Source organism: Thermobia domestica, chromosome 6, assembly GCF_964235325.1.
Source record: "Thermobia domestica chromosome 6, izTheDome1.hap1.1, whole genome shotgun sequence".
NCBI classification, from domain to species: Eukaryota; Metazoa; Arthropoda; class Insecta; order Zygentoma; family Lepismatidae; genus Thermobia; species Thermobia domestica.
Genome location: NC_137459.1, coordinates 16,752,933 through 16,771,823, shown reverse-complemented (window position 1 = coordinate 16,771,823; position 18,891 = coordinate 16,752,933). Strand labels below are relative to the sequence as shown.

Here is an 18,891-nt window from a genome sequence, read left to right as displayed (position 1 = left end):
GATTTGCGTATAAATATGACGTCCGGATGTATTACAAAAATCTACAATACAATAAAACGAACCAACCTGTGCTAGCAGATCACTAGAAAGCACAAATTCTATCTAACCGAGTCAGGGCAGGGTGAGGCTGGTGGGTTGGTAGTAAAGCGCGTGGATGCATCCGAAGGAAGCAGGCGCTTCAGTGATGGTGGGTATACTCGTAAGAGATAGTAGTGAATTCAAGTGGGTTTTGGCAGTGATACGAGTTTCAATAGCACTTTTGATGGTTTAATACTAGTAGCGCTCCACTTGTAAACATAAAATACAGCTTCTGCACATTTTACAGAAATACATCGCCGGTGGAAAATAGTATCTAATAGTCATCTTTCATATGCACTCACTAATTTTATTCGTCGTAAAGCAGTTGTAATGATTTTCCACTAGTAACCCTACACTTGTAAACCTAACATACAACTCTATTACCTTGTATGTAATATTATCATCTGCAGAAATTTGTTGTTAATTGTAGTGAACATGCAGCCAGAATGGGCTAAATTATACGTTTAATTTAGCCCATTCTGGCTGCATGTTCGCTACACTATTGTTTTGGAAGATATGACATATGTTTAAATATCATTTTTCCTTTATTGTTTTTTTAACTTTTTGTTCCCTACATAAATTTGTTCCTTATAATTGGCTTTGTATGACGAGCACTCAATTTTGTCTGTATTTATTCCAAGCTGTGGTGCCTTTATACCTAAGGTACAGCGTTGTTTCTTTGACGCTTAAGTATTATGGCATACAAAAAGACACAAAACATGTACTTTATCAGAAAATGAAATGAAATGAAATTTTCAGTTTTACGTCCCACGATTATGCCGGTTAGGCTAAAGGAGACGGTGATGATTAAAAATGAATGAAATGTTGGAATGAAAAAGTGGGAGGAAACGGGAGAACCCAGAGAAAACCCAAAAGCGCGGTGTTTGTCCACCACAAAGTCCACACGGCGCATGCTGGAATCAAACCAGAGACTCCAAACACCGGAGGTGAAAGTTCTACCACTGAGCTACCACGTGTACTTTATCAGAATAGGGAAAGGGGAATAAGTCAATGTTGATTTTGTAATAGGAAAATGACTCAACTCAAAAATGAACCCTATTTAGACACGATATTGAAAGTAGTCCTAGAGGCCAAAGGTCTTGTGTGAAAACATCGGAGATGAAAGTACACCCTCCCCATGAGAAGAACTGTACCGTTTGTCCGTCCCTATTAACTGCAACAGTGTGAATATTAAAATCACCTGAAAGCTTTATTTTCAATTGTGTCCATTTTCTAATGAAGGAGCGATTTAGGTCTAGCCGCGTCTATGCAGCGGTAAGACGGGTACCTATCAGTAAGATGGCCCGGTTCGAACCCTGGTGGGTGGTAGGATTTGCATCATTTCAATTTAATATAATAAATAAAAGTCAATATTGTTTCAGCAGTGATGATTTCAGGATGTGCCGTGCAGGGAATTTCGTACATTCAAGGGAAAATTTCGCAGGGCCACACCTCCGTTCGTGTTTAACGTGGGTTGTCAATATTTTCATAGTACTACCTTAACGTATTGTGTATTGAAGGTCCCCCTGGGGCTAGATCTCCTGAAATCATCTCTGATTTTCAGTGTTACAATCGTAGTATTCATTGTTTCTTGTTGCTTGGTAATGTCTCTGATGATTTATTTATTTATCAACACAACAGGCGTAAGCCCAATAACGGTGTTGGTGTATTACAAAATAAATTTACAACAGTTTTCTTAAACATATTGTAGTTCATACTACAGATGTCAACTTTTTTGTGTTCGATACATTTTCTGTTCTAACAAGCAAGGGGCGCGATATCGAGACTCGAATTGCGTAATAAGAGTTATATATACTGAAAGAGCATCAGGTAATTAGTAAGTTACCAAATTATTAGCTGCAGTCCGCCAGTAGGGAAAAAGTTATGGGACTGTAAAGTTCAAAGCCTAGCGTACGAAAACTACGCAAAACTTAGCATTCGGCTTGTTTTTCTTTGTATTGACAAGAGATAATGAACTCTAACGTATTCTCATCACAGAACATGATGTTTGACATAAGAAAATCTGTATGAGAAGAATTGTCAGTGTTTTCATCTATAGAAATTACAGTATTGCCAGAATAAGAATACCGCGAAAAGCTCGGTTTCCAGCGAATGAAACAGTGAACACAACAGTGTTCTGTGACATCATGTTTTCATGGTTCGCACGGAACTACGTTTTACATAATACGTTATTTAGTTTTTAAGAATCAAAGTAGTTATAATATACTTGTATTAACATTACAGAATATTATTTAAACAGAAGTGCAAAAGCTACCAAGAGAACACTAGTATGAAGGTGCTTCGCAAAGTAGACCTCACGATAAACCTGTGAAAATGTCATTCGGGTTCGAATCGGTTTGTTCGTTGGGCATTTATCGTGAGGCATACCGACAGACAGACAACACAAATGCCGAGCATCGCGAATCGTAAAACTCGGTTCGTGTTGTCAGTGATATATCATCCAACGCCGTTCAATTCATTCTTGTAGTCCGTGCCTTAACGAAAAATGTAGAGTATTCTAGCAACACTGTATGTCTATAGATGATGTGTTGTCACTGCGCGTCGCTGGCTATCGTCCAATGTGCATATTGTACTAACTGTTTTTGTTTGGATCACTCAATATTTCTGCTCTTCATATCAATTGTGTGGCTTAACACTGTCATTTACATAGCTATCTCCCCTTCCCAAACAAATACCATTTGCTATTGCACACACAAACAGGTTATTCCTTAGCCATAGTTATTGGTTTGCCATAGTCTCTCATGTTCACCTTGCAGCGCCATAATTTGGCCCTACTGGCGGACTGCAGCTAATAACGTGGTCACTTCATGCTTGATGCTCTTTCAGAATATACTTTATAACCCGTATTGTGCAACGCAAGTCCCGATCACGTACTATTTGCTTGCAAGCTTTTCGAGGTATTCTTATTCTGGCAACACTGTAATTTCTATGGATGGCAACACTGGCAATTCTTTTCATACAGATTTTCTTGTCAAACATCATGTTCTGTGGTGGGAATACGTTAGAGTACATTATCTCTTGTCAATACCAAGAGGAACAAGCCAAATGTTTTGTGTGGTTTTCGTACGCCAGGCTCTGAACTTTACAGTCCCATAACTTTTTCCCTACTGGCGGACTGCAGCTAATAATTTGGTAACTTACTAACTACCTGATGCTCTTTCAGTATATGTAACTCTTATTACGCAATTCGAGTCTCGATATCGCGCCCCTTGCTTGTAAGAAGAGCATATTCTCCAGATTGGTCCTTGCTTTTCTTTAGAACAGAACAAACCAGAGTTGTCAACACGAGTTTTAAGTGACGGGACACGAACATTTAGTGTTGATATCAGATCCATATACTTGAACTCATTTTGTATTATTTTATGGAGAAAAAACAGATCTATCACATTTCGCCTTTGTTCAAGTGTGGGTGTACAGAAGTTGTCTATTAATGTTAAGATAGTTTTCGTAAGATGTGTAGTTTGCAGTTCTCTTGTATGCTAAGTATTTGATGGTATATTGTTAAATTCTTTTCCAGTGCTACTTATGAACCCTAACATCTTAATAGATTCGTTAGCTATGTTGACGACATATTATATAGCACGTTCAGTGCTGAAGGGAATCAACTCCACCTTAAAAAAAAAAAAAAAATGGATATATTTTACCTTTAAGATTTCTATCCGATGCTACTTACAGAGTTTAAAAGATTCATGCCCAGATATTGTAAATATCTTTTATAACGTAAAGAACAGTCTTAATTTTTCCATGTAGTTAGACGTGCTGTACAAAATGTATGTGTATTTTTTCCTTACAACTTTGATAATTTGGTTTGGTTCCCTTGTGTTCTGAACACCCCATATGAATAAATCTTTAACGTTGAGTTGAGTTGAACGTCCCTTTCAGCAGTGAGGCTATATGAGACGGCACATACTGATTAAAGTGGAATCCAAACCACATGAGGTTCCACCGGGAATCGAACCCGGGTCTCCTACGCCAAAGGCGCGTACGCTAACCGCTTAGTCACGAAGGAGCTCTAAATCTTTAACGTGTAAGATAGGTATATATAACATAGTTCAATATTATAAAAGTGTTTGTAACATATTTCAACTCAGTGTAAGACTTGTACACTAAGGAAAATAATATTTAAAGAAATACTACCCACAAACATATTTTAGTTTTTATTATTAATAGGCAGCTGTACAATTAAAAGATGTTATCCATCAATACGATGTCCATTAAGAGAGAGAGAGACAAAAAATTTACATCAGAGTATGCCAAGAACAATGTGTCAGTTTAATTTCAAAATTGTGGGAAAATCCCAATACCAGTTATGCAAGCTAAGCCAAACATATTAGTTGTATATCTTGCCATAGTCGATCACAAGTAAGTGTTATATTGGTCAAAATATGACGGGAACTTGCTCAAATGTCTCTTCCGGGGCGGGAACTGGTAATTGACTGTTAAAAGCAAAATAGTAATAATAATAATAATAATAATAATAATAATAATAATAATAATAATAATAATAATAATAATTCAACATGTGAGAAATAATAAATAGAAGACATTTAATTCTGAAAGAATAATCAAATATTATTAACTAACTAACTCTATGGCCTATGGAACCCGAAGGTTCAATGCCGCGTTGAACAAAAGCTCTCCATTGATTTCTATCCTTGGCCAACTGGATCCAGTTTCTACTTTGTATTTCTATGTCTGCGAGATCCATCTCAATATTGTACTCTTTTCTGAGTCTAGGTCTTCCATATGGCCGTTTTCCGATTGGTCTTCCAGTTAAGACTTTGAAAGCGTTTCTGCTTTCTTCCATCCTGGCTATGAGCTCCTTCGTTGCTAAGCGGTTAGCGTACGTGCCTTTGGCGCGGGAGACCCGGGTTCAATTCCCGGCGGGAGTTCATGTGGTTCGGATTCCACGTTAATCAGTAGGTCCCGTCTCATATAGCCTCGCTGCTGAAAAGGACGTTCAACTTCAAATCAAAATCCATCCTGGCTACATGAACTGCCCACTTGAGCCTCCTAGACTTGATGACTCTAACAATGTTTGGTAAACGGTATAAATTATGCAATTATTCGTTATGAGGCTCCCGCCATCAAATCTTATTATCAGGATGAAAACTGACTGCACAAGACATGCAAACATTGCGCAAAAATGTTTACTAAGAAAGGGGAAGGTTGGAATTAATAAAGGTTAAACCTAATACTATATTAAAAGCACAAAAATTCGCTGTTAAGGTAGCAACCATTTCATCAAGCTTATTAATACGGAGAGAATGTGATAAGTTTACTGCTTCTTTTAAGGGGATGATCGGGGGTATTAACCCAAAAACTTCTAAATTTACCCCACAAAAAATTGTTAAATCTGTGATTGATGTAGTGAAAGAAGACTATAGAAGAAGAAAAATGTTTGAAAATACTTCTTAACACGTAGACTGCCGTGTGTATGGAATTTCATACATACGGCTCTCCCCTGCAGCGCCGCGTGTAAGATTTTTCATACACAAACAATATATTGCACTTCTGTCACGGTTTGTACGGAAGCGGTAATTTGAAAAGCTTTTGATATTAGGTCTGGTTCAAACTAAAATTTCTTTGTCTGCTGTTCCTTTAGAGAAATTCTGAGTATTTTTTAAAGTGAAGGTTTAAAATAACAGTAGATTAGGTGTTTTTGGTTCATAATAAGATTTATAATTATTTACTACTTACAAATTTATTTAGTAATCACTTGAACACATGGGCATATTCTTCGTTTTTTTTAAAAAAAAATAAAATAAAACAGTAAAAAATATAATAATTTTTAATCTTGTATTATTTTATGAAGTACATTATTTCAAAAAGTAACACCACTGTAATATTCAGGATTTTCAGACACGTTAGCTAAATCCAAAATAGCTATGAACATGTTTTTATTATAACATTACATATTAACTATTAAATGTAAAAAAAAATGTAGCTTCAGATTTTTGGGGGTAGGAGATATTTCACGCCCTACAGGTCTTTGTAAATACACGTCTTTGTAATTCCGATCATCCCCCTCACGCACTGAAAATAACCCCGAGAAAGACTTTTCTGAAAGAAGCCCTGGATACGTTACAAGTGAAGAAGTGTTCCATGATTGAACAGCTTATAAGGGGTACAAATATTCTCATCATTGAGGTCCAGATTAAACCTGGTTTAATGAATCAAAAGCTAGTAACATTGGCCTTATCTTGACGGAAACAAATAGTCTCGCCTGCGGCGTCCCCATTAAACCTGGTGGGACCGCGGTGGCTCAGTGGTAGAGCATTCACCTCTGGTGCTTGGGGCCCCGGGTTCGATCCCAGTCCCCGACAAGTGACTTTTGTGGTGGACAAACACCGTGTGTGTGGGTTTTCTCGGGGTTCTCCCGTTTCCTCCCACTTTCTTCTTTCCACCATTTCATTCATTCCTCATCATCACCGTCTCCTTTAGCCTAACCGACGTGGGACGTAAAACTCAAAGATTTCGTTTCATTTCCATTAAACCTGGTATAATTACTCTAAAGCTCGTAGCAAAGTATAAATATATGTGTGTAAAAAGGACAAGGTGAAGCTATATTGTTCGGAACATATTACGAAGAAAATAATTTTATTTTTATTTATTTTTTTAGACGAGGTCAAGTGTACTTTTTTCCATCAGGTTGCAAAATACTAGAGGAGAAAAAGATGGACATGAGAAAATAATTTACTTCTTCCTATGAAACATGTTGGGTGGTCAGTCGTAGGTGAAAGGTAAACCATTAAGGTCTTATGTAGTTTTTATTATTATTATTATTATTATTATTAAACGATGCGTCTGTGTTAATTACTCTGAATCCGTTTGAGTTTCGGTGCGAAAAACTTAGACACTAAAATAAATAAATAAAAGCTTCATTGTTGTCAGAATAATAGAACTAAGTACAAGAGACACGTTGTGCATCGCCAGCAAGTGTTCTAAAGGAATTGAAACTTCTGTGGTTTAAGTTAATTTTAAATGTAAATGTACGCGCAGTACGGAAATTTGTGAACCGGATTAGAAAAAAGAAAACTAAAAGTCCTTCATCGACAGAACTGAAATTAAAACAAGGATTCAGTAAGCAATGCTTCAAAATTGCCCCAATTTACGCTGCACCATCTTTAGAAAGAGTGGATAAAGCAGAAACTATTTAATTCATTTTGAGGTGAATTTTGAGGATTGATTACAGTTTATATTTTTCTCTTTCGTTGATATTTTTCTTCTTTCAGTTAAACAAGGACAATATTACAAAGAACATGTTAGTAGAGACTTGTGTGTTCTATTTTCTTTCCTTGAAACAGTATTTTTCTTAGTATATCAAGTTTACTTTGAGTCATTAGTATTGAGTCGTGCATTTTCAAAACGCCTCTTGTTCATTTACAGAAAATCCCAGAAACCTTTTTTTAAAAAAACGTATGATCTGCATGTTTCGTAGAACTGGGAATACTTCAGTGTGTTCATGTGAAACCTCTGAACATCCTCAAGTATTTTCAGTTCTACAAAACGCGTCGATCCTGCAGTTTCTCTCGATTTTATGTGATTTTCTGCAAATGGACAAGAGCCGTTTTCGAAGTGGACGGCTCATTTGTACTTATCACTACGTAACTGGGTATTTGGCTGTTGTTTTCCGAAATAAATAAATAAATTGTAATTAGAAAATTCTACTGGATAAAGATTAATAGTAATTTCAGAGTTATTCATAAGAACATGAAAATATCCCATATTTTTATATAAAAATAAATGGAACTGAATTGTGTTTATTTTTTAAAGGAATTTAACGCTATAGAAGTCACTTTCCTGTCATATATGTTTGTCTGTATATTTACTTCTATATTATGGTGCGACAATAGTATAATTGTGTAATATATCATTTGTTTCAGATATATGTGGCCTACACATGAAGATATAATTTTTGAATTGATGTTTCTAAGCCGTAAGCCTGCTTCCACTGACTGATGATCGAGCACTGCTTGAAAAATGGAATACCGACTTCGGTTCAAATCATGGAGGATGAAACAGGTACCCGATTACCACTTTATATATTTATTATACACTTCCGATGGTGAACTCAGAATTTTATCAAGGGAATATCATTTTAGGACACTCGCGATTTTTGTATACCTACCTTAATATAGTAAATGCATATTTCTCTGTAATATCTTGTTGAAGAGAGGCGATAAAAACCCGAAACACCTTCTTTGCCTACGCCACTGTATAGTCTAATGTATAATTAACATTTGCAACAGACGCTTCATAAGATGTACATATCCAACCCACATGTAAGTAAACGCTTTGACTTTTTGATATTATTAAAAACTAGCATCAATTACCCGCTTTGCTGAGATAAATTATGAAAAAATAGTAATATATTCCGTTAGTCAGTCACTTTTTACTATTACATAAGCGCTCTCTGATATCGGTCATTTTCCATCATTTTTATATATCTCCCCTAACCCAAAATGCGGGACAGAATTTGAATTTAATTGGCATCGGAAGTGTAACTGTTCATCTCAGCGACCCCGAAAACTATCACTTCGATACTAATTTCGGTCATTTTCGATGATTTACATATATATATCCCTTCCCTCCCCCATGTGCGGCATAAACTTAGGTTACAGGCAAAGGTTCTTCGTTTTACACAGCGTACCAAGTGATATGAGGGGCTTGGGAGAACGTAATGGTATGCCACATTTTCTAACTTCGAAGTAAAGTTTCAAAAAATGTTGACCATTTCCATACAATTGAGTGCAATTACACATACCAAATAACCTTCCCCTGCAGGTACATTCCTGAAATTAAATTTCCTACATACTGTTCTGTGGTTCCATCACAAACCATTTCACTTAATAACTCAATTTCAGCGAAAGTGGCGCTTACCTGAGCCGTTCATATATCAGTTACCAGCACAACAAATATTCGTTTAGTGCACTTCGTTTCCTGTAAAATAGCTAGAAACACTCTCTTCCTACGGTACACTGAGAAAGTGGTATGTCACATCTACCTAGGTACTCTATTACTGTGGTGACGACTACGTTTTGTTTCTAAACAATCGCACTTGTCTTGTTATAGAATTAAAACCAGTTAAGAATACTCCATGAGCATTGTCAGAACGAACTTAAAAAGAATGGAGATATGGAGCGGGAAGGATAACTGTCATTGTTCCTACATGTAAATCTTTCTATTCACACCTTCTTCTGTTTCTCACAAAAAATCGCAAAATACCATCTCTCTATGACTTACGGTTCCCGAGATATGGCTCCTTAAATCTACCGAAATTCGAACTTTTTTGGCCAATTCCTGGGAAACGATGGCCAGTTGGCCAAAGCCACCAGTTACTATTTGGTACCAAAATATTTCCCATCCTCTTAAGTATTGATCAACGCCAATATCGTCTCTCTGTAGCTTACGGTTCCCGAGATATGGCTTCTTAAATCTCCGGAAATCGGCCATTTTTTGGCCAATATCTCGGAAACGGCAAGAGTAACGCCAAAAATTCCATCACTTTCTCAGATATTTTTTGATGCTCTATCGAAAGGAGCTCTCAAAATTGAAAAAATGGCAAATAACAGATAGACACAGACATAGAGAATTCAGTAACGAACTTTTTAAGTTCGTTGACTAAAGATGCAAGAGTTTGAAGAACTTCTTTTCGAAAAATAATAAGTTTTCTCCACTGCTTTTGTGCCTGGAAAATTTTCGGCTTTTTTTTTTCAACCTTTGAATTTTAATTAAGATATTCCTTCGTCCTATCTTTCCTTTCTGATTATAACACGAAAAATTGAGTACTGTATTCTGAGGAGAAAAAGAAAACATTAAAAGATTAAAAAATCAAAGAAAATTGGTCATTCGTTAGGAAAGAAAAAGGGCAGTTAGGTTCACTTAGTGGGTTTTCTAATTCCAATGAATTGATTGTAAAATTGTTAAAAGTAACTCTTAATGGTAAAAATGTTCTAGTAAAAAGTTTAATCGAGTTCTGTTCAATATTTGTTCTGAGAACATTACACCAATATCCAAGGTTTTGTTGTTTTGAAGTATTGCAATGGACTTTCCCTACAGATTCCGAAAATGACCTTCAAAATTCCGTGCCACGTAAGATGTCCACAAATCAGGAAAATGTGAAAATTGAAAACAAAATACGTAATTTTTTAATGACATTCATATGGCAATGTTTCTAACGTGTGAAAATATGCTCTGGAGGGATGAGTTGAATGTGTGAGGAATACATATTTGAAAGCAAGCATACCTGACATTCACCACTGGGCTTTCCTTGCAATTTAATATTCAAGCATCGTATGTACAGCCACTTTCTTTGGTATTTCTTTTCCATCACTTTAATATTCTGATGGAAACATTCTCCATATTCTTCCGTAAAATCAGCAAGTTTTCCAGGAAATTAATTTAGATGAATATGAAGAAAGAAAGCTTCGACACTCATGTTGCAACCAAATAGTTTATATGATTCCAACATCTCATCGGCTAAAATGATGTAATTATAGGCCGTTGTGTTGCCCAAAAAAGTTTTGTACCACATTTCTGAATGCAGTCCATGCTTGCAATTCACACTCACTCATAGTTTTCTCGAAGTTTCATAGTTTCTGGTATGCTGTTCAGCATTAATTTTCGTTTCTGTGGGCCTGTAAATATGCCAGCTTTGATGTTTTCGGATGTGACTGATGGAAACGTAACACTCAGATGCGGAAAGCTCGTTCCATTCATGCTTAACACTGTCACAAATTCCTAAAACGGTTCTAACAGTGCTTCCGAGGGATCGATGAGTGGAACTCAAACAATATTTTTATCGCCAAGTGTGAAGAAATTTTCGACTGGTCAGGTCTCATTCGCACAATATAAAAGGAAAGAGTGCATCCTAATTTCGTCTCCCCATGAATCTGCCCGAACGTGATTGTAATCGATAGTTTCCGATGCGTAGAACTCGACCGTGAAGGAACCAGAGCGGTCAGTTGCACCGTTTCTGAGATATCGCGTTAAAAACGTGTAGGATGCCATGAGTTGGCGCCAGCATCGAGGTTGAGATCGACGTGGTACTTTAAGTTTATGAAACTCAATCAGAAACATCCTCATTATCGGAAGCATTTTCAATGCGAAGAGAAACGTTGGACTATCAATGATCGGGCACAACAAACTCATAGTTGTGGCCGTAAGAGAAGTATCAAATAATGGTGGCCATATGTGAACATCCTTCTGTACGTGCTCCAGAATCGCTACAACAAGTTTAATACGATACGGAGTTATATCTGTGACCACTATAACGTGATAGCTTCACACTTTATACAAATACCCTCGATGCGTTAAGAGGTGATCTCGCAGCTGCGCCTCGATACTGGCGCCATCTCCTGGCATCCCACACTTTGGAACGCGGTAACGCAGGAACGGTACATCTGACCACTCTGGTTCTTTCAGAGTCGTGTTCTATGAATCGACGCTATCTTTTACACTCGAAGTTCGAGCACATTCATGGGAAGGTTCTGCCGTTTCCTCCCACTTTCTTCATTCCACCATTTCATTCACTTCTCATAATCACAGTCTCCTTTAGCCTAGCCGGCATAACCGTGGGATGTAAAACTCAAAGATTTCATTTCATTTTTCCAATCAGTCTGAAATTCCTGCACACAAACCATTCATGATACTCGTGCTGCAATTTTTCCAACAGAAATTCAAGTTTTTCGTTTCGAGTGAGAGAATGTGTAAGTGAAATGGATAGATGGCTGTTAATATTATATAATAATAAAACAATTTTTAAACACTTTTATTTATTTATTTATTATTCAATTTTCACGTTGCTGTGGTTTGTATAAAAACCTTACGTGATATGTAATTTTGAAGGTCATTTTCAGAATCTGTGGCAAAAATCAATTTCAATATATCTCTTAATTTCAAAACAAAAAATAAACAAATAAATAAATAAATAAATAAAAAATGCTGACTAGTGTTATAGTTAGATTTAATGGAACAAAACTATCATTTACAATTTATTCATAAAGTGAACCTTTATTAACAAAAAAGTTTTAGGAGCTACAGATACATTTTATGTAGAACGATACGTAAAATAAGAATATTAAGGGTAGGGAGATGCCAGAGATACCTCGTGATCGAGGTCGAGGTTTAAGTCGCGGTTACTACCTCGATGTCTAGGTCGCGATGGATGAAGGGCGCACATTGTGAGGAGGTCGCACCCTCGCTGGTTTGACGCTTGTGAAATTATTCCGTCAGTGCATAAAAATCACTGCGAAACCACATTTTGAAATTGAAAGGACCAGTTTATAAATAGGGATGGACGCGAGACGAGATATGAGAAATACCAAAGTCTTGTCTCGTCTCTTGTTTTGCAAAAATATTTGAGTTTCATCTCTTCTTCCTCTCTATCAATATTCTAAATCAAAGACTTCTACCTTGTATTCAATTTTCTATGAAGACAATGCCCTCTTTCAGCACTCACGCGAGAAATCGTTTCCCAGTAAAATTTAATAAATAAATAAATAAATAAGGTATGTCTTCAGGTTTCGAGGTGGATGGGGTATTAACTGCAGCAAATGAAGTTTCGGCACTGCAATTCCATTATTCGACGTTTCCTCCCTATGGACACGTGCCTGTTTTTGCAGGTATTTCTTTACCTTACATCAATAACAAATTTAGAACAAACTTCAAACAAATCTTTTTATTAATCTCGGAATTGGGAGGGGGGCATGGAGTTTTTAAGCATAAATATGATTATCAGTAGCTTTTTTTTTTCTTTAAATATTCTACAATTTACGAACTTAAGCCCAAAAGCCCCCTCGCTGTGACCACCATTGTCTTATATAACACTAAGCTACAGTATAATTCTCAAATAACTTATCTAACAATCCGATTTTAGTTCTATCCGCTATTTTCTTCCATTCTCTATTTAAAATGTGTCTATTATGATGATTGTGTTTCTTATTCCATATTGCTGGATCATTCCTCATTAGTTCTATTAATATGTTTTTCATAATCAAATATAATAGTGCACCAAAACCTCTCGAGCATAAAGACACACAATCCTCTGCAAACGAAATTCTAAACAAATGAAGACTTTATTCCGTGTAACGCTTCAGGGAGAGCCAATGAGAACACGAGCCACAGCGATGCTTCCGCTGAACATCAATGTAAAAACAGACTCAGTTGTTCATCATCGCAACCACTAATTCACCCTCGCTGTCGACCTCTACGTAGGTCGCGATGTAGCATACATCTTCGGCATGCGCTTACTCATTTGAATACATGGGTTTGTGCCAGTATCGAGGGTGCGACTGCGACTTAAACCTCGACCTCGATCGCGAGGTATCTTCGGCTTGTCCCTACCCTAATTTATTGAGGCCGTTAAAGCCCGAACTGGAGAAACTTAAAACCACTGTCCACACGTTTCCTATTTCAAACATATTGATACAATGCAGCAAAATAAATAAAATAAAGAAATTCTCTTAATAATAAACTTCACTACCGTGTAAAACTAACACACTCCAAAACTGTCAGTTTATACCTTTATTTCTTAAAATTCAACTCATATTAGGTTCTAATAGATTATCAGCTTACAATAAAATGCTTTCCGAAGGGGAACGAGACATGACCGAAATATTAATAAAACCAAACATGATTTTGTATCAGTTTCTTGTTTTATGCTAATTTTTCTTGCCATGTTCTTGCAAAGAAAAACGGTACACGCTTAGTTTGAATCAATCAACAATTGTTTTTATTGCTTTTTTTCCTCTTTACTCCTTATTTTTTTTTTTTTTTTTTTTGTAAAAATACATTTTTTCGGAAATTGGAAGCAAATGAAATAATAAAATTAATTTAATTTCATAGTAGATCAGTCTCATATCAAGTAAGGCGTGCTTAATTATTGTTGACGGTATGTCTTAATGGCACTATTATAAAGATGAAAGTAGATATTTTTCTGAGCAGAGTATGTTTTTCTTTATTAAAAATAAATTATTTCGTAACAGTTTCCATAACGTAACGTTATCTTCCTCAGACGTTAATATGTATGTTCATATTAATGTAGCTAATAAAGATATCATAATATTAAATTGTTAATATTCATTGTTGCTTATAATTTTAAATTTAAATTATGTAAAAATACGATATTATTATAATCTACCGTTTCATGTAAGTTTATATACATATTATAACTATATATATATATATATATATATATATATATATATATATATATATATATAATCACTATTATTATCATATTTCTCTTTCTCTTCTTATTCCCAAATATTAGTTAATTTGCTAAGTTCCTAAATTTAAATAATAATTCCAGAGTGAACATGGAGGAAGTTACAAATGAAAGAAGAGTTTAAATACTGTAATACAGTGGAATCTCTTTAATTCGAAATCTTAGAGAACACGAAAAAATTCGAATTATCCAAAATTTGAATTAACCAAACACACTCATTTTTCAGTAAATTCAAGGGAACAAAATAACTGTACTGTACATAAAAAACTAATTAACATGCAATGCATCTTACCTCTAAAGCACCACATTTTCTGCGTGATGCAATATTGATGCACAAGAAGAAACTTATATCTACTATACTCACATAAATTAAAGCAAACGTATAATGGAAAATGAATTTATATATACAGTAGTACCACATACACACATAAAACCAAATACACAATTAACAACATTGATTCTGTTATTCTCTCACTTTAAAAAAAAATATGATTTTCGTTTCCTTTCTATTGTTTGTTTTCACGCCACCTACAAAATCTTCAATTACATTAATTGAATGAAACACGTCGTTAGTTACATTTGGTTGAAATTCAATAAATCGTCTTAATTTTTCAACGATTTCGAAAGCTTCTCATGATATAGGTACACGTTCTTTCGTTACTTCATCGCCGATCTCGTTTTCTTCTTCTTTCTCATTATCAGATGAATCGTACTTTTGTGACACTTCCTGCACAATTTTATCTTTCTGTCAAGCCTCCACATACAGTCGCTTCACGGTCGACATTTACATATTCGTCGTAACTGATATCAGGTGCCACTTCTCGCCAGTGTTCGAAAACCACAGCATCAGATTCTTCTGCAAAGACTTCAGCATTCGATTCTTAGTTATAAAACCCAGCTTTCCGAAAATAATTCGTAATTGTTTGTTGACTAACCCGCCTCCATGCTTTGTCCAGCATACGACTATCATCCAACGAATTAATGTAACATTGTCTAAGATCTTGAGAACAACTTGCCGTCGATGTAAATGCTCCAAATTTTGTATCATCCCTTGATCCATAGGCTGCACCACTGATATCATGCTGAGAGTAAAATATATTATCTTTATGCACTTGAGTTTAGGGTCCAACCGTGCAGTTATCAAGAAACAACAGTATTTTCTTGTTAGATGTGTACAGTTTTTTGTGAAGATTTGTAAGCCAGTTTGCAAACAGTTTGCTGGTGATCCACACCTTCTTATTACCCTCGTACTGCACTGGAAGATTTTTCACAAATTTGAAACACGTTGGGTTTGCAGATTTATCGATTATTAGTAATGGTAACTTTTCAGAGCCATCCATGTTCGCGCCAACTAAAACAGTCAGTCTTTCCTTGCTACTTTTTCCTCTACTGTATTTCTCCCCTTTGAATGTGAATGTTTTATTCGGCATGCACTTGAAAAACAATCGTGATGGTGCGGTGGCTCAGTGGTAGAGCGTACACCTCTGGTGCATGGTGTCCCGGATTCAATCCCAGCTCCCGCCAAGTGAACTTTGTGGTGGACAAACACCGTGTGCATGGATTTCCTCGGGATTCTCCGTTTCCTCCCACTTTCTCATTCCACCATTTCATTCATTTCTCATCATCGCCGTCTCCTTTAGCCTAACCGGGATATATGTGGGACGTAAAACTCAAAGATTTCATTTCTTTCTTTTGAAAAACAATCCTGTTTCGTCCACATTAAACACGTTTTTTGGTTCATACTCCTTCATGATTTCAGATAATCCCTGAAACCACTCGTCAGCTTTTTCTACATCCACCGAAGCACTTTCACCACACACGTTTTTAAAAGAAATGCTATTTCTTTCTTTAAAGCCAGCAAATCAACCAGAACTTGCTTTGAAGTTCTTAATTTTACGTTTTTCAGCAAATTCCTCGGCTTTGATGCGAATTAGTGGACTACACTTATTGGTACATTTTACTCACGAGATTGTTTGAATCACTTAGAGACTCACTGATCTACGTCAAGAAATTCACCGCCTCTTATGCATTTCCTGTGTCCTCCACTTTGTAGACTCCAGTTCTCGAAAATTTTTCCTTCATTTTTAATAAAAGTGATAATGTATTCGGCTGTAACCCATACTTTTTTTTTAGCAATGTCACCTTTCTTCATTACACCAATTTCCACTTTCCGTAGAATTTCTACTTTTTTCTCTAACGTTAACGTATATGCGCTGCGCTTCGACATTATGCATAATAAACGTCAATAGACCGGAAACGAATCTGTTTACCTTTTTGTCACTTGTTTTATTTCAGTTAAAAAGAATTGCACAAGTGTGTTGTTCTTACAAGTCATCTGCTAGTGGAGTACAGGGTTCAAGATTATTCACACTTCTACAGAATGGATGGACACTTCCAGGTTATTGAGGAGGGGAGATGCAACCAATCACCTTCTTTCGCATTCTGTATAGCGGGAAGGAATCCAGCGGAAGTGATATCAACAAACAAAGATTTCTCTTTTTCACGGCCGCCTCTGGATAAGATAACAGATAAAAGCCAGTTGAAATTGCATTTCTACGTTTGCAATCTGTCGAACACTGCACATTTTCCCACTGTAAATACTTCGAATTATCCAAACAGGAGGTTCAAAAGTTCGATTTACCCACGATTTTTTACTATTGTTTTTAATACAGTTTTTAAAGGGAATAAATTTTTGTTCGAATTATCCAATAATTCGAATTATCCAAGTTCGAACTAGAGTGAGTCCGCTATATTTAGTGCCGTAAAAACCCTTCTATTTTACCGATATTGTATTGGTAATTTTAGTTTTTTTTAAATAGAAATTAATTGCTTAACACGGAAGTATCTGTTATGAGTTTAATAGTTTTTTGTTGAACATTTAGGAAATGTAGTGTGTTTAATGTAGTGTAGTGAATTTGTGTATGTAAATAACATTTTTTTATTAACCTCTTGTTAATGATGTAGATGGCTCTTTTTTGTGAACCTGGAAAGGGTTTGTTTTTGCCGATTGATGACTGAGATTAGACGCGAAATCTACTGGATTTACTATTTACTTAGTGCAACAGAGAATTAGGATAGATGGTAAACTGAGAGTGTTATTTTTTATAGGATAGGCTGAGTTTAGAGTTAGCGTTGCGGACTTGGCTGTTTAGTTTTGAAAAGTTAAAATGTTGGTTTGTTACTTACGAGTGACTATATTAGAGACCGAATTGAATGAAATTAGGAAGTTTTTTAGTTTATATGTCACGTAAGAGGTAGTACTGAAACGTGGAAAACTATTATTTGTGGTGCCTTAAATTTAAAATTTTGACGTGTGCAGAAAAATGTTAGTTTGAGACAAATATGTTTAATAGCATGATTAACTAAGAAGTTTTTACAGATTGTTACAGTTTGTTGCATATATAGTTTTATATATCGTAATAAGGAAGCTATACAAAAGAGACATACAACATAATTTATACATGTAACATAACGCTATTTTATTTCGGGTTGTCTGGACAATTTAACAAGCGGATAGAAAAAACTGAGATATCCACGTGCATGAAAGAAACATAAAATTTTGATAAAATTAGAATATTGATTTTTATTTTTACATTTTAAGTCTACATTATCGTTTTTTTCTAGTGGCACTATGCTCGCAACATAACAGTATTATCAATTTAGACGAAAGCTATCAATTTCTTGGCAATTGCGTTTTAAATTAAAGAATCAGAATGTTAAACATATATTATAAGGCAATTGTGTACTCTGAAGAATTTTATCGGGATACCAGGGCACAACCTCTTAGTATAGGACCATTCCGTAAAATACAAGACCTATACGAACCCCGTGATTTGGCAACCGAAACAGCAGCTGTGGTATGTTGGTTGCATAACTTACAGTTGCTGACAATGGATGCCAGTTTGCAAAGTAATCAAGATAGGTAACTCCCGGCTGAAGATTAACTCGTTAACTGCCATAATGTATTAGCAAAAACTATATCCCTGGGGCAAAAACGTAATTTTGATTTTTCTTATTTTATTTGGACCGATTCTGCGTACTACATGTGTATAATCTTCGAAAACAAAAAAAAGTGTGAGGTATCCATAAGTGCCACGCAGCACAAATTTATAAAAACAGTTAGGCATAGCGCTGATGTCTCATGACGGTTAAAGAGTTAAGATCGATCGAAAATGACACTTTCAATTGAGAATAGCTTAGTGCGCAAAAGTTGTCTAAGGATGAATGTAGTACATCTGCAAGATTTGATTCAAACCGTACATCTTGAAGTGCCACTGGCGCCATTTTTCGGCATGTATTTTTTTTACGCTTTTCAAGGGTATTTCTTCTATTTTTTTTTTTTAAAAGGAAAGATAACTATGGAAAGGCAAAGTATGAAGAAACAAAGTAAGAAATTATGAAAATGAGAAGTCCAAAAATATATAATAATAAGAAATTTTACACATAAATTTTATATGTATATATCACCTTATTTTATATCACGTATCCATTTATCTCTCTAAAACACATGAGAAGTAGGATTACACCATTATTTACACTATTCTATAGAAGAATAGAAGTGA

The 18,891-nt window shown here is 35.6% G+C and overlaps 1 protein-coding gene across 5 annotated transcripts in view; it reads left to right on the top strand.

Moving 5' to 3' along the window:
• Positions 1–18,891, top strand: part of LOC145687854 (dnaJ homolog subfamily C member 25 homolog) — a 315,599-nt gene that overhangs the window by 282,122 nt on the left and 14,586 nt on the right. For 2 of the 5 annotated variants that reach the window (XR_014131799.1, XR_014131798.1), the window contains exons 8-9: positions 6,722–6,842; positions 7,986–8,124. The gene's annotated coding sequence lies outside the window, so the exon portion shown is untranslated. The remainder of the gene's footprint in view (positions 1–6,721; positions 6,843–7,985; positions 8,125–18,891) is intronic. The other 3 variants (XR_014131802.1, XR_014131801.1, XR_014131800.1) reach the window with 2 other exon arrangements.